This window comes from Cetorhinus maximus, chromosome 2, assembly GCF_964194155.1.
Source record: "Cetorhinus maximus chromosome 2, sCetMax3.hap1.1, whole genome shotgun sequence".
Lineage (NCBI taxonomy): Eukaryota > Metazoa > Chordata > Chondrichthyes > Lamniformes > Cetorhinidae > Cetorhinus > Cetorhinus maximus.
The window spans coordinates 137,477,958-137,492,720 of record NC_135880.1 but is presented as its reverse complement, the minus strand read 5'-3'; the positions used below and the strand labels follow the sequence as shown (position 1 = coordinate 137,492,720).

At 43.6% G+C, this 14,763-nt stretch overlaps 1 long non-coding RNA gene across 2 annotated transcripts in view; it reads left to right on the top strand.

The window, feature by feature from the left end:
- LOC144698067 (uncharacterized) overlaps window positions 1-14,482 on the top strand; it is a 37,951-nt gene extending 23,469 nt beyond the window's left edge. For both annotated transcript variants that reach the window (XR_013580447.1, XR_013580446.1), the window contains exons 4-5: window positions 1,333-1,441; window positions 14,423-14,482. This is a non-coding gene — a long non-coding RNA (uncharacterized LOC144698067). The remainder of the gene's footprint in view (window positions 1-1,332; window positions 1,442-14,422) is intronic.
- Window positions 14,483-14,763: the final 281 nt, after the last annotated feature.

Here is a 14,763-nt window from a genome sequence, read left to right as displayed (position 1 = left end):
AGTTATGAAGAGAGGTTGGATAGACTTGGGTTGTTTTCGTTGGAGCAGAGAAGACTGAGAGGCGACCTGATCGAGGTGTACAAAATTATGAGGGGCATGGACAGGGTGGATAGGGTGCAGCTGTTTCCCTTAGTTGAAGGGTCAGTCACGAGGGGACACAAGTTCAAGGTGAGGGCAGGAGGTTTGGGGGGATGTGAGGAAAAAATTTTCTACCAAGAGGGTGGTGACGGTCTGGAATGCACTGCCTGGGAGGGTGGTGGAGGTGGGTTGCCTCACATCCTTTAAAAAGTACCTGGGTGAGCACTTGGCACTTCATAACATTCAAGGCTATAGGCCAAGTGCTGGTAAATGGGATTAGGTAGGTAGGTCAGGTATTTCTCAAGTGTCGGTGCAGACTCAATGGGTCGAAGGGCTTCTGCACTGTGTGATTCTGTGATATTTGTAGGGCACGAGTTAAAGTTCCTTGGGAGGTAGGACATAGAAAATAGCGACGAAGGGTTTGATCTCTGATTGGGATGAAGTGACAAGCATTGTTTCCCATGGATGTATCCTGGGGCCTCAATTTTTCACCACATATAATTAATGACTTGGATGAAGGAATAGACAATTGTACATCCAAGTTTCCAGATGATATTAGGCAAGGAGGCACAGTATGTTGTGTGGAGCAGAAAGTTACAAAGGGTTATAGATTAATTGAATGGAGTTTATTGTGGGGAAGTGTGAAGTCATCCACTTTGGATCCAAAAGAGACAAATCACAATATTTCTTTGTGGAAGAGACCACAAACTGTGGAGGGACAAGGGGAATGATGTGTCCTTACAAATGATGTGTCCACAAATCACTAAAAGCTAGTGGACAGGTACAAAAGCCATCAAAAAGACTAATTAAATGTTGGTGTTTACCTCTTGGAATACTAAAATGAGAAATTGATACTCCAGTTGTCTAGAGCATTGGTCAGACCCCATCTGGAATATTGTGTTCAGTTCTGGGCACAGCACCTCAGAAAGGTCATATCGCATTGAGGGAGATAAAGTACAGATTCATCAGAATTATACCAGGGTTTAAAGGGTTAAATTATGAGGACAGGTTGCATAAATTTAGGTGTATTCCTTTGGGTTTAGAAGGCTGATTGACATGTTTAGCTATTCCCTCTGGGGGAAAAAAGACTTGTATTGACATATTGCCTTTCAGAACCTCAAGACATCCCAAAGCGCTTTACAATCAATCAATCACTTTTAAAGTGTAGCCACTGCTGTAATGTAGGAAACACAGCAGCCAGTTTATACACAGCAAGGTCCCTTAAACAGAATGTTAATCCTTCTACTTCTTTAGGTATTGGTTAAAGGATAAACATTGGGGTTTCCAGAACCAACAGAGAACAATTTTAAAATTGGAGCGTGGTGATTCAGGAGCGAAATCAGGAAGCAGTTTTAACACACAGGTTAGTGAAAATGTTGAAATCTCTCCCCCAAAAGCATGTGGATGTTGGGTCAATTGAAATTTCAATGCTGAGATTGATAGTTTTTTGTTGGCTAAGGGTATTGAAGGGTATGGATCCAGGTTGTGTAAATGGGGAGTTTGGCTACAAATCCTCCATGATCTAACTGAATGGTGGAACAGACTTGCATGGCTGAATGACCTCCTTTATTCCTATGTTCCTGTGTGAACCCACCACAAGGATATTAGTTGAACCCAGCAAACCCTCTGGGTTTAGCCACAATCAAATCTGGTGTCTGCGAAAGCTACATTGCCAATTTACAGTGATAGGGGTTGGACTGGGGAGGAAAATTGATTCCCTAGCTAATCAAGCTTCAAAAAAAGTGTTCATTTTAGTGCAGGAGTCAAGACCTGTCACATGAGGCTCAAAATGGTTCACGGATTTTTAATTAGGGAAGGTAAGTGTGAGATGGCATTTTAAAAAAAAACTCATTTACAGCCCTCCAGTCTCTGGTGTGATGGTTAAAATGTAATTTGAATTCCCTTACCCCTGCAGAGAAACAGAACTTCAGGTTTCAAGGCGTAACATGGATCAGCTCAGCTAATGCTAGTCATGAGACATATAAAGCTAATCTGAAGCAGTAAAATAAATAATGGATTATATTTATTTTATGAATACAAAAATGAGTGCCCATGGCAACTTGACTGTGCTTAACCAGTTGCATTTGGCGAGGGCGTAGCTACATTTTACAGGGGCACCTATGCTGGCCCAAGAACAATCAATATTTCCAGTCTCAAACCATTAACATGGTCCATGGTACAGGCCTGTCCACTGCCAAATTTGTCCTTGGCACAATTTATTCAGCAGACGCTGAGCTGCTAATGCCCAGGATCAGCTCCTCAAATCAAGACAGCTTTTTGACACTGGGAAATCCCTTGCCAATGCACATCCAATCACAATTTTGGAAGTAGACTTCTCCTGAACATGCACACAAGACACCTAGGCATTTAGGCAACTACCACTCTGACCGGCCCACATCCTGCTACAGGGAGACTGTAGGGCCTGGATTTTCATGGAGTCTGGCTGATTCCAGTGGCATTTCAGAAGGGCCAGTGGGACCTAATTCTGTGATTCCCGTGGCCAGCAATTTTCGCCGCCGTGAAATAGGGGTGTGGGTGACAAGCCTGCACCCTGCATCCCCAACCTGGCTGACTCCATTGCGGGGATAGGCATCTCATACACCCCTCCCCTTTTGAAAGGTAAGTTCAAAAGGGCCTACCCATACCCTCCATGGCCCCCATGCCCCTTCACTCAGTATGCATTAGGTACAGAACCAATGAGCCATATAATAACAATAACAAGTCCTTAAATGCTCAGGGGGGAAAAAAACATTCAAAAATCTGCTTTGGAAAAGAAAATGCTGTTTTTACAACCCTATGAAGTATCAATCAGACAGAGCCATTCGTTGTATCAATAACAGAAGCTATCCTTCACTTCACACCTCTTAATCTTGCCCAAATAAGCATAGACATTGATAAAGCAGAACAAAGAATAACTAATTATAACCTCAAAGATGTCAATCTACAAAGAAAACACTCCACTTCCACCTTCAAAGCAGTGACCCTACTCAGCTAATCCATTTGAGTGCCTTGGAGCTCAGCCAAACATTCATAATGAGCCCATTTGGAGAAACAGATGTTTGACCATCTGTCTCTGTTGATACAGTTCCAAGATGGCCTCATTATGGATGCTTGGCTGAACTGCATGACCCATTAATGGATTAGCTCAGTGGGGGCTCGTTTTGACAGGCGGAAGTGGAGTGTTTGATTGAGTGACATCTTTATGAGGTTATAATTTATTCTTTTGTCAATGTCTGTAGGGTTATTTGAACAATATAAGAGGTATGAATTGAGGGAAAGCTTTTTTGTTGGTACTATGAATGGCTCTCTCTGATGGATACTTTTATGGGGTTGGAAGAACAGCGGTTTTTCAAAACAGATTTCTAAATGGGTGATTTCCCCCCCCCCCAACCCCGCCCCCCTCAGCATTTCAAGACCTGATATTTTTATTACATGGCTCATTAGTTCCATACATAGGGTATACTGGGTGAGTGTGCATGGAGGGGCCATGGGAGGCATGGATGTAGCATGGGCAGGGGAGGTGCAGATGGAGAGGGCAGGCAATGTATAGAGGGGGCATGGGGAATGGATATGGGGGGGTGGGGGGGGGAAGGGGATAAGAGGTGTGAGAGCTACAGGGCCTAACAGCTTTTAAAACAACTGAGATGGAGTGGCCACCTCCGATCTACTTCTGGGGTTGGCGGACTCCACTCCATCCCACCACTGCCTCCCTGGAGTGAAAATTATGCATGACGGGGCACTTTATATCAAATCAGCCGAGTCAGGAAATTTCCAGACTCAAATTACCCGCCTCAGCATCGAGAATCCAGTCCCTAGGTCTAAGTAATGCTCGCAACATTTATGTGTCAACAGTGCAAGCTATTCATGGATCCCTGAAAAATTTGGATCCACAGCTTTTTTGCACTATGAGCTCACAGAAAATGGAGAAGTCACTTCCAGCTTTGTTTGCTATCATTAAGGATGCTGCAGCCTAAATTCTTTTTTATTTCTTCTATGCCCCTAGGGTAGCGGGCATACTACCGTGAAAAAGAAACGCTCTCTCTCTCTCTTGGGCCTCTCTCTTTTTTGGCCCTCAGTATTTCTCTCTTGGGCCTCTTTCTCTTGGCCTTTCCTCCATTGGGCCTCTTTCTATGGGGCCTCCCTACTCCCTCCGGCCGCTCTGAGGCTCAACAGCTGCCTGCCGCTGCTTTCTTGGTTATCCAGTTGCAGGCACAAGGCCCAAAGCTCTTAAATTGTCTTTCGTGTGGGAAGGAGAAATAAGTCAAATGATTGGCCTTTGGGATGTCACTGTTGTGTAAAGTAGGTTCTCACTTCAGTGCAGTGTCAAGAGACTATTAGATTGTCAGAGGCTGCCTTTCATATTAGACATTAACTTAATGAACCAATTATCTACTTGCTGCATGTTAAAGATTATTGAGTGAGGACTAGGCTAGATTCTGCACTGATGCCTTCTGCAGTTGACTTCGAAGACCCACCCCCCAGACCATAGTCAACACTTTTCCATCCAAATGCACGCCCAATAGCAATTCAGAAAATCAACATTTGAATTTGGGAAACAAAATGGTTGTGCATGATATAGTTCATGCTTTCCCTTTCCATAAGAAATAGTGATTCAGGACGCTTTACGCATGGCTTGAGTTGATCTCCATTCAACTGCAAAAGTCATTGGAGTATGAGTGAGGTGAGAAAAATTACCAAAAGAAGTTCATGACGGGAAAAGAATGGATACCAAAGATTGAAAAGAGGTCATTTAAATACATTAAGAAAGAAGAGGGTAAATATTAATTTAGTAGCCCAATCCCCCAAGCTGCAGGCCTGGTCCATTTTGAGAGGATAGGCCTCAATAGCAAATATGTGGCGAGCTGTGGACAACAAGAGACACCATGCTGCAGCTTACAGGCTCCAGAATGGGGCAAATCTGGCAATCCTGAGACCAGCTGGCCAGCAGGAAGGTAGATCTGAGGGGGTGAAGGAGTATGATTGTGATAGGTCAGAAGGTAGCCCAGGGTGGACCACTTTTGCTCCTCCTGGCACCATAGAAAAAGAGGTCCTCACTCTTCAGATACTGTCCCCTCTCTTTCAAATCTGCCATCATCAACCCTCTCCACAAAAACCAACTCTTGACCCCCTCCATCCTTACAAACTCCTGCCCCATCTTGAATCTCCCTTTCCTCTCCAAAGCCCTAGAATTTTTTGTTGCCTCCCAAATCTGTGCCCTTCTTCCCAGGAACTCCTGTTTGAATCCCTCCAATCAGGTTTCTGTTCCTATCACAGTAATGACACAGCTCTTACCCAAAGTCACCAATGACATCCTACGTGATTGTGACAAAACTAAACTTTCCACTTTATCTTTCTCGATCTGTATGCAGCCTTTGACATGCTTGACCACATCATCCTCCTCCAACGCATCTCCAGCATCGTGCAGCAGGATGTGACTACTCTTGCCTGATTCCTTTCTGACCTGTCCAGTCATAGCCAAAGAATCAACTGCAATGACTTCTCTTGTCACTCCTGCCTCAATACCTCTGGTGCCCCCCAATGATCTATCATTAGGCCCCCTCCTATGTCTCATCTATACGCTGCCCCTCGGTGACGTTATCCAAAAACACTGTCAGTTTCCACGTGTACACTGATGACACCAAGCTCTACTTCATTACCACCTCTTTCAAACCCTCCACTGTTTTAAATTTGTGAACTGCTTCTCTGACATCCAGTATTGGATGAGCAGGAATTTCCTCCAACTGAATATTGGAAAGAATGAAGCCTTTATCTTTGGTTCCTGTTACAAATGCCGTTCTCTAGCTATCGGCTCCATCCATCTCCCTGAAAACTGTCCAAGTTGTCAGATTGTTTGTAACCTTGGTGCCCTATTTGAACTCAAGACACGCTTCTGTCCACATATCCGCTCCATCACTAAGACCACCTATTTCCACCTCTGCAATGTCCCTGACTCTGCTCCTGCCTCAGATCATCAGTTGCTGAAAATCCCATTCATGCCTCTGTTACCTCTGGACTTGACTATTCCAATGCGTTCATAGTTGGCCTCCAAATTCTGCGCTTCAAAAACTTGAGGCCATCCAAAGCTCTGCTACCCATGTCCTAACTTGCACCAGGTCTTGTTTACCCACCACCACCAAACTCACTGACCTACACTGGCTCCCTGTCAAGCAATGCCTTGATTTTAAAATTCTCATCCTTGTTTTCAAATCTCTCCATGGATTTGTCTCTCCCTACCTCTGTAATCTCGCCCGGCCCCACAACCTGCCGAGATGTCTGCATTCCTCTAATTCTGCTCCCTTGTGCACCCCAATTTTAATTGCCTCAACATTGGTGGCCGTACTATCAGCTGCACTAGGCCCCAGACTCTGGAATTCCCTCATTTAAAGCTCCTTGCCTCTTAAGCTCACTTTCCTCCTTTAAGACTCTCCTTAAAACCTACCTCTTTCACCTAGCTTTTGGCCATCTGTCCTAATATTACCTTACCTAGCTGGGTGTCATATTTCACTTTATAACGCTACTGTGAAGTGCCTTGGGACATTTTATTATGTTGAAGGCAACATATGATTTGTTGCTACTTTTATAAAAATAATTTTAATACTTAACATTTTATTGGCTTCTTCCACTGTGCTCGTGGTGTCGGACTCCTGTTTATATTGTAGCTCCCCAATGTTGAAATCAGCAGGTGTCAATTAACCCTTTAGCATCTTCACTCTCAGTCCTGAACTTATTCAAAGTGATAACCCTTATTGCTGACGGTGGTTATATTTTATTCAGTACAGGTAAGATTGAGGCATGTCAATGTCTGTGCCGTCGTATCAAAGCACAATAGCATCACTATTGCGCTCAGTTAAATGTTGCTTGGCAAAGCTCCAGCGTATTGATTGTACCACTAGTCAATCAAGGTGTTACTCTCCAACAGGAACAAATATGATTGTTAGTACCAGGGAGAGGTTAACAAACACACAAGGGAGAAACAGAAAACTGGCAGAGACAGGAAAATGTGGGTAGAAAAGGAAGTCAGGCAACTTTAGTCTCTCTCCTGTCCTTCTCCCTTTCACTCTGTTTCTCCCCGCTCAGTCTCCCACTGTCTGTGTATATCTCTCAATTACTCACTCATTAGGATCAATCTTAGCTTGCCAAAATCAGTAGTGTTGGTTTCAAAATGAGGTAGCTAGCCTTATGGCCCCAGTAACACTGATAATATGCCCATTGACGTTACAGGGGCCTACCACATGGTGGCTAAAGCATCTACCTGTTTCAGGCAATAGCCACTTTAGGACAGAAGTGGCTGAGCCCTGCACTCTCCAACCAGGTTCTCCAGGTAAAGTTGATAAAGCCAAAAGCAAATTGAAAATTTGAGTAGCATCAAGATTCAACATTGAAAACAAGGGTCCTACCTATTCTTGGGATGCAGAAACAGGATTTTTGCCTGACCTATATACAAGATTGAAATTACCTGAAATTCTGTTGTAACTGCTGTCATTCTTATGAGGGCCAGAGAGAAGATAAAGCAAATGACTTTTTACAGCTGTCACAAATAACTGCATAATGTTCCTTAGATTCTTGATAAACAATTTTTTCCTCTCAAGATAAGCCCATGCCTTTACTCTATTCTTTATTTATTTTTTTGAAACTTGGTGCCCAATAGTTTTTATTTTAGGCCTTTTTTTAAAAAAAAGGGATCTCCAGGTAATAAGATGAAAGCAAAATACTGTGGACGCTGGAAATCTGAAATAAAAACTAAAAATGCTGCAAAAACTCAGCAGGTCTAACAGCATCTGTGGAGAGAGAAACTGAGTTAACGTTTTGAGTCTGTATAACTCTTCTTCCGTGCTAAAGAGAAGTAGAAATGTGATGGATCCAAGTAATAAGGTTGATGATCCCTGTCCTAAGATGTCATGTCATCATTACCATTCGTCCAAAATTCCCCACGTGTCAGCAACAATGACAATAACAACTTTTATTTAAATAGCGCCTCTAATGTAATAGAACATCCCAAGGCTCTTATGAAGCAAAATTAGACACTGAGCCAAGTAAAGTGATATTAAGGCAAATGGTTAAAAGCTTATTCAAAGTGATAGGTTTTAAAAGAAGAAAGAGAGGCACTGGAAATGACAAAGACACATTCTGCCCAATAACTCTAGTCCTCCTCACTAACATCTGGGGACTTGTAAAGTAACAGCCTGATATAGTCATTCTTACCTAATCATATCTTACAACAAATATCCCAGATTTCTTCATCAACATTCTTGGGTATATCCTTTCCAACAACTGGTCTGACCCACCAGAGGTGGCACCACAGTAGTATATAATTGAGAGAAAATGACCCTAGAAGTCCTCAACACTGACTGACTCATGGCATCAGGTGAAAAATGGGCAAGGAAACTTCCTACTGATTACTACCTACTGTCCTCCCTTCAGCGGATGAATCAGTGTTCCTCCATATTGAACATCACTTGCAAGAAGCACTAAGGGTAGCAAGGGAACAGAATGTACCCTGGGTAGGAGACTTCATTGTTCACCACCAAGAGTGGCTCAGTAGCACCACTACTGATCAAGCTGGCCGAGTCCTGGAAGATATGCCTTTGGCAAGCGGTGAGGGGTAAAAGCCTTGACCCTTGTCCTCACCAATCTACCTGTAGCAGATGCATCTGTTCATAACAGTATTGATAGGAGAGACCACTGCACAATCCTAGTGGAGACAAAATCCCACCTTCACACTGAAGTCACCCTTGCATCGTGTTGTGTGACAGACTGTGCTAAATGGATAAATTCAGAACAGATCCAGCAGGTCAAAACTGGGTATCCAAGTGTTGCTGTGGGCCTTCAGCAGCAGCAGTATTATATTCAACCACAATCTATAATCTCATGCTCTGGCATATCCCTCACTCTACCACTACCTTCAAGCCAGTCTATCAATTCTAGTTCAATGAGGAGTGCAGGAGAGCATGCCAGGAGCGTCACCAGGCATGTCTAACAATGAGATGCAAATCTGGTGAAGCTACAACACAGGACTGACATGTATGCTCAACAGTAGAAGCAATATGTAATAGACAGAGCTAAGCGTTCCCACAATCAAAGGATCAAATTAAAGCTCTGCAGTCCTGGTGCATCCAGTTGTGAATGGTGATGGATAATTTAAAAAACTAACCAAGGAAGAATCTCCACAAATATTCCCCTCCTCAATGAAGAAGGAGCCCAGCACATCAGTGCAAAAGACAGGGCTGAAGCACTTGCAACAATCTTCGGCCAGAAGTGCTGAGTTGATGATCCAACTCAGTCTTCTGCTGTAGTTCCCAGTATCATAGATTCCAGCCTTCAACCAATTTGATTCATTTCATTTGATATCAAGGAAAGGCTGAAGGCACTGGACACAGCAAAACCTATGGGCGTGACATCATCCTGGCAAATATATCGCCACTCCTCCACTGTCACTGGGTTAAAATCCTGGAACTCCCTTCCCAACAGCATTGTGGCTGTACCTACACCACATGGACTGCAGCGGTTCAAGAAGACAGCTCACCACCACCTTCTCAAGGGCAATTAGGGATGGGCAATAAAATGCTGGCCCAGCCAGCAAAGCCCACATCCCATGAATGAATTTTAAAAATGTATTGAAGACATGTGCCCCACGTCCCTAGCCAAGTTGTTCCAATACAACTGCAACATTGGCCTCTACCCAACAATTTGGAAACTTTCCCAGGTATGCCCTGTATACAAAAAGCAGGACAAATCCAATCCAACCAGTTATCACCCCATCATCCTCCTCTCGATCATCGGCAAAGAGCAGTGGCAATGGAATTCAACCCAGAAAAGGATGAGGTAATGCACTTGGGGAGGCCTAACAAAGCAAGAGATTACACAATGAATGGTAGGACCCTGGAAACTACCAAAGGTCAGAGGGACCTTGGTGTGCATATCCACAGATACCTGAAGGTAGCAGGGCAGGTAGATAAGATGGTTAAGAAGGCATATGGGATACTTGCCTTTATTAACCGAGGCATAGAATACAAGAGCGAGGAGGTTATGCTGGAACTGTATAAAACGCTAGTTAGGCCACAACTAGAGTACTGCGTGCAATTCTGGTCGCCACATTATAGGAAGGATGTGATTACACTAGAGAGGGTGCAGAGGAGATTTACCAGGATGCTGCACTGGAAAGGGTGCAGAGGAGATTTACCAGGATGCTGCCTGGGCTGAAGGCTCTGAGCTATGAGGAAAGATTAGGTAGGCTGGGATTGTTTTCCTTGGAGCAACGAAGGTTGAGAGGGGACCTGGTAGAGGTGTATAAGATAATGAGGGGCATAGATAGGGTGGATAAGAAGGCACTTTTTTACATTAGTTGAGGGGTCAATAACGAGGGGGCATAGATTTAAGATAAGAAGTAGAAGGCTGAGAAGGGAGTTGAGGAGAAATTTTTTTTGACAAGAGAATGGTGGGAGCCTGGAACTCACTGCCTGAAAGGGTGGTTGAGTCAGAAACACTTGTAACATTTAAGAGGTTTTTAGATATTCACACGTTGCCATAGCCTCCAGGGCTTTGGTCAAGCACTGGAAAATGGTACTAGTGTAATCAGATCTTTGCTGACCAGTGCAGACTCGATGGCCTCCTTCTGTGCTGCAACGCCTGAGTTTATGAGATGGGAGGTGTTATCGACAGTGCTATCAAGCATCACTTATTCAGCAACAACCTGCTTACTAATGCTCAGTTTGGGTTCTGCCAGGGCCACCTGACTCCAGATCTCATTACAGCCTTGGTCCAAACATGCACTAAAAGGCTGAACTGAAGAAGTGAGATGAGTGTGACTGCAATTGACATTGAGGCAGCATTTGACCGATTGTGGCATGAAGCAGCCATAGCAAAATTTAAATCAGTGCAAACCAGGGGGAAAACTCTTCACTGATTGGGATCATGCTTAGCATAAAGAAAGATGGTTGTGGTTGCTAGAAGTCAATCATCTCAGTCCCAGGATATCGTTGCAGGAGTTCCTCAGGTAGTATCCTAGACTCAACCATCTTCAGCTGCTTCATCAATGACCTTCCCTCCATGATAAGGTCAGAAGTGGGGATGCTCGCTGATGGTTGCACAATGTTCTGTATCATTTGCACAGATACTGAAGCAGTCCATGCCCGTATGCAGCAAAACCTGGACAACATTTAGGCTTGAGCTGCTAAGTGGCAAGGAGCATTCATGCCACACAAGTGTCATCTCCAACAAGAGAAAATCTAGCCATCTCTCTTTGATATTCAAAGGTATTACCATCACTGAATCAGCCATCATTAACATCTGGGGGGTTACCATTGATCAGAAACTTAACTGGGCTGTGACTACAACATCAGATAAGAGGCTGGGAATTCTGTGGTGAGTATTTCATTTCCTGTCTCCCCAAAGGCTGTCCACCATCTACAAGGCACAAGTCAGGAATGTGATGGAACACTCTCCATTTGTCAGGATGAGTACAGCTGTGACATCACTCCGAAAGCTTGATACCAACCAGGACAAAGCAGCCACTTGATTAGCATCCCATTCACCAACGTAAACATTCACTCCCTCCACCCCCTGCGTTCAATGGCAGCAGTGTGTATCATCTACAAAATGCACAATAGCAACTCACCAAGACTCCTTTGACAACACCTTCCAAACCCATCTAGAAGGACACGGGCAGCAGACGCATGGGGACATCACTACCTTCACGTTCCTCTCCAAGCCACACTATCCTGACTTGGAACTGTATCACTGTTCCTTCACTACTGGGTCAAAATCCCGGAACTCCATTCCTAACAGCATTGTGGGTGTATCTACACCACATGAACTGCAGCGGTTAAAGAAGAAGCTCACCACTGCCTTGAGAGCATTAAGGATGGCCAATAAGTGTTGTCCTACTAATGACACTCACATCCCAGGAATAAGTGAAAAAATCAATGCAAAGAGGAGAGTTAGTGCGAGGGTAGGTAGGGGGGGTGGAAAACAAGAGGTTACACCATCTGTAGCTTGCACTTCATGCCAGATAGTAGGATGAGGCTGCGCTGCAGTTTGCGAAGGGGAATAAGACAGGAACTAACCATTAACCTGAATGTTCTCGGTAATGCTGCATGCAGTGGACTCTGTTGTAGCCAACCCCTATGATACAGAGAACCACCTCCACCAGAGGGCTCATGTGATGCAGGAGTCAAACAATTTTAAGGGTGTTATGACATCGGACAAATGCAGACTTGTCTAATTCCATCAAGACAATTAAATTTAGTTGAACAAGCTTTAATGTACCAATGTGATATTTCCCATCCATATGATCTCTGTGACATAGACATACCTGATCTACAGTTTGTCAATGACTGCAGTGTCATTGTCCACTCTGCACCAGACTTACAAACCATTCTCAATCACTTCAATTCTACACAAAAGAAGCTTGGCCTCTCCTTGAATGTTGCAAAAACAAAACTCATATCTATCCACATCTGGTCAGTCAAACATTCCACCTCCCATATATGTTGAAGGAGAGACTTGGGAATATGCTGAGCATTTCCAGATCAGCTGCGCCAGTTCAGCCTTCTACAAACTACGGCAGTGAGTGTTTGACAACAAAGATCTTCATAAGTCAACAAAAGTCCTAAAGTACAGAGCATATGTTGTCACCACACTCCTATATTGCAGTGAGAACAGGATTGTGTATCAGCAACACATTAGAACATTAGAGAAATTCAACAGCAATGCCTCCACCACATCCTCTGGATTGAATGGGAGAACCGTTGAACGAATGCTAGTGTTCTCCTTGAAGCCAGCTCACAAGAATTCAGGCAAAACTCCTGCAAAATCAGCTTCAATGGAGTAGACTGTGTTCAGATGACCAAAAACAGTCTCCTCTGCCAGGCTCTGATTTCTAAACTCTCAAGTGGCCAATGTTCCATGGGAGGACAAAGAAAATGCTACAAAGACACTCTGAAGCTCTCCTTGAAGTGCAGCAGCATTGACTTTAATGACTGGGAGAAGCCTACTACCGATCATTCAAAATGGCGACAACATGTCCATCAAGCTGCATCATCCTTTGAATCACAATGTCTTAATGATGAGGCAGTGCGGTGCCAGAGAAGTTATGAAGAGGAAGCAAATCCTGCACTCCAGACCCCACTACCACGTGGAACATCCTGCCCACATGAACAAGTCAAAAATCGACCTGTTCAGTCACAAGAAAGCCAATGGCAGAAACACGTAACCCTGACTAGACATCATCCTCAAATCGAGGGATAGCCAACACAGCCACTTTTACAATGTGGAAATACAGATGATGGCTTCAGATGCACTTCGAAGGTGGTAAATTGGGCATAGACAATGCCATATTCATCGGCAACAGTGATGAGACTTGTGTGTAAAAGCTTTCCTGCTTGTTAGATTCGTGCTTTTGTTCACTTAACACAGCCTGAGTGTTTCTCTGAGTCTGCGACTTAAAATGTTATCTGTAGCTGAGAATGGTGCCATCTCTGCAGAAGGTAGGAAAAACCCTCCAAATAGATTAATAACTGGAAGGAATGGGTAGTATAAAGGGTTAGCAGATGGGATATGCTAATGTATGATATAGATAATGATGTACCACTGACACCAGTCAGTCATGTGTTAGACTCGAGAGAGAGCAAGAGACAGAGGTTGGGATCATGCCTAGGAGCAACATGCCTACTCTGTAAACTGTTTAGATACAGTACTTGTCATGAGGCTATGCTCCTTTAATTTTGAAAATATGATTTTCAAACTTTTAACTGACTAGAAATTTTGCAATTTGAAATGAGACAGAACAAAACTACTTAAAAATGCAAGGCCACCTTCAAAGGTGAAGGTAAACAACAAACAAATCACCCTCGGGAGTGCGAAGAGAGAGCCACTTCCTATAATTCAGAGACCCATCAAAACTCATCACTAAGGAAAAGACATTCAAATGCAAAGTGCTGGATATTAAAACAATGGCTGCCACAGGCAGACCCACCCAAAACTCCTTAGAAATACACAATAGGTGCAGCCACTGCAGAGAAATTGCATGAAAGACTTCAACAGAAGAGACAGGCTGAAAGCTCTCTCTCGCTTTTGGAATTAGTGTATTACCCAGTTCGGAAGCCAATTTTACTAGAAATCTGCCAGTGAACTGAGATCTCATAATAATTGCAATATTTTCTACATCTGACCACATCCGCAAAACCAGCCACTCCAAATTGGCCAAAATGTTTAAAAAAAAAACCTCAAGGATATCAAAGGCCACTTGACCGTATTTTCTTTTAACTTTTATTTCATTGGAGTCTAACTTCCCTTATTTCTGATAGCTGTCTGTATAATGTCGCATTTTTATTACTTTTTCCCTCAGGTTTTGTTGTCAATACACTTGCTCTTTCTATGACTCAAGAAAACCTTATTTAATTGGTTCCTTATTGCTCAGAGCTTGAATAGTTAAATACAGTTGTGATTTGGAAAAGGCATATCCTTGTGAAAAAGAAACTTAAACCTTTGTTGTGACCAACCAAGGAGCCTGAATAGAGGGGATCCAGTTCAGTCCTCACCTGTTTGTAACAAATTAATAAACAAGTGTTAAGCAGATCCCAGAGTATGTCTACACTCTGTCTACCAACCAAGTCCCACGCCTAGAGCCCAAGATAGAGAGCCATCCCAGAACATGGTGGCAGTAGTGGAGACTGCAATGTAAAAATT